Source organism: Bactrocera oleae, chromosome 3 (assembly GCF_042242935.1).
Source record: "Bactrocera oleae isolate idBacOlea1 chromosome 3, idBacOlea1, whole genome shotgun sequence".
Classification (NCBI taxonomy): Eukaryota; Metazoa; Arthropoda; class Insecta; order Diptera; family Tephritidae; genus Bactrocera; species Bactrocera oleae.
Genome location: NC_091537.1, coordinates 56333058 through 56335225, shown reverse-complemented (window position 1 = coordinate 56335225; position 2168 = coordinate 56333058). Strand labels below are relative to the sequence as shown.

The 2168-nt window shown below is 42.4% G+C and overlaps 1 pseudogene; it reads left to right on the top strand.

Moving 5' to 3' along the window:
• The first annotated feature begins 357 nt into the window (after positions 1 to 357).
• On the top strand, positions 358 to 792 carry LOC106624376 (histone H3-like; annotated as a pseudogene).
• The last annotated feature ends 1376 nt before the right edge of the window (positions 793 to 2168 follow it).

The following is a 2168-nucleotide window of genomic DNA, read 5'->3' as shown; positions in this document are numbered from 1 at the left end:
TTAAAAAATTACAGGTATATACTTCCCGATAGAATAGGAAATAGGAAATTATCATATTAATAGCGGGTATTCTAAATATTGTGCTATCACATCCAGGTAATTCCTTGTGAGCAAAACTTGCGACCAACATCCCAACATACAAATGAAATATGCAACTCGCTCTAAGTGTCGCGTAGCCGAACCGCACAAACATTTGCGAAAGTTGTGCCAAAAGAAATGACAGAAAAACTTGAATCGGGTAACTGAGAGAACTCGCCGATAATGTAAGTTTTGAAAAGTTGTTAAGCATTCTTGCACTTCTTCACAAATTATTGGTGTAATGGAAGATATATTAGTGCAGTAAGTGTTTGATTAAAGTGAAAACTAAATAGTGTACAGTGTAATACAAAAAAATGGCTTGTATAAAACAAACAGCCCATAAATCGACTGGTAGTACAGCACCACGTAAACAATTGACAACCAAACAGCTCGTTAAAGTGTTCCAGCAACTGGTGGTGTTAAGAAACCTCATCGTTATTGGCATTACGTGAAATTCGTCGTTATCAAAAAAGTACTGAATTATTAATCCGCAAATTTCCATTCCAACGTTTAGTTCGAGAAATTGCTCTAGATTTTAAAACAGATTTACGTTTCGAAAGTTCTGCCGTTCTCTACAAGAAGCAAGTGAGGCATATTTGGTCGGCTTGTTTGAGGATACAAATTTGTGCGCCATTCACGTAAAGCGTGTCACAATTTTGCCAAAAGATATTCAATTGGCCAGACGTATTGGCGGAGAACATGCTTAATTGAATTGAAGAGGATAAATATCCAAACAGTCCTTTTCAGGACCACAATTTCTCAACGAAAGATCAAAAATTTATATATTTATTGTAGATAAAAATGAATTATATTTCGAATATAATACACAGAACTGTACATGTGTACCACCATACGCATCTAGTGTTTTTCGCAATTGCCTACCTACCTATACTGTACCGTACGCTGTATGTACAGATGACTGTGTGTACTATACTCCCGGAATGGGCCTGCCCAAAAGGTCCAATGTTGAAGACTGCGCTTTTCGTGCGGACCAATGGCCGTAGCAGCGAACTGTTAACCCACGGAACGATTCGGTGAACCGCCACATCGGTTAATAGCGGCTAATAGAGTAACATTTTTCCAGTTACTTGGATGGAGTTCTGGGTTGCTACGATATTGCTTTAATCGACCGCTTGGCTAGTCGTTGTTACTGAGGGATCTGCGCGCGATTCGCATCCTTTAGTGCGTTCAAACACACGCACCCAAAGAGCAGCTGCTCCGAATGGAGTGGTGTGTTCTATTGTATTTGGGCGGTCTAGCTGGGCTCTAAGCTACCGGGAGGGTCGGCAGCTCGTGGATAGCCGAACGACCTATAGTAGCAGGCCAGTAGCGAAATAAGATAAAACGAATAAGCAATCCCCGACGATGAACGGCAGAAGTGGAGGATGCGGTATAAAAAGCTAGCAGATCCGTTGAAGCTCCTGTGACTGTGGCGAATAGACACCATCTCATAGAAATACGTGTCCCTCATATCATGCGCGGGCATGATGAGTTATACGGAAACGGCGCGACGGACCCACAATGGGCGGGGTGGATGAGTATCAGAATTTCAAGGAAAAAAATACGAGAAACAACACAAACAACACACTTAATAGAAGCAACACTTATGGAGACATAAGAAATAGTCACGCTGAAAACGCTGGCGCAGAGGTAGACCTAACTGTGAGGACTCCAAGTGCGGATATAGATCCTTTCTAGCGCGCATCAAGGCTAGCACGGTCGCTTAACCAGATGCTTACTATAAAGTAACCGGTACGCACAAGGTCATCACCACCTGTGGTAGAAGATAACACTTCCAAAGCCACTACCAGCGTGTAGACTACATGTCGGAGCTAGGAAGTTTATAAGGAAACTGACTGAGGCAATGCGTCCTCCGCAGCGCTCCATCAACAATAATATGAGAGACATCATCAGCTCTATATCAAGGATCTGTGCAAAAACCCTGGAAGAGCACACAGAAATGAAAGACACAAGACGGAATGTCCTTCTGAAAACTACAACCACGGAAACAACGCCGGGATGCAAATCTTTCGGCTGATTTTACACCATCAATACACCACGCAAGAGAAATAAAACGACTCATGAAGAGG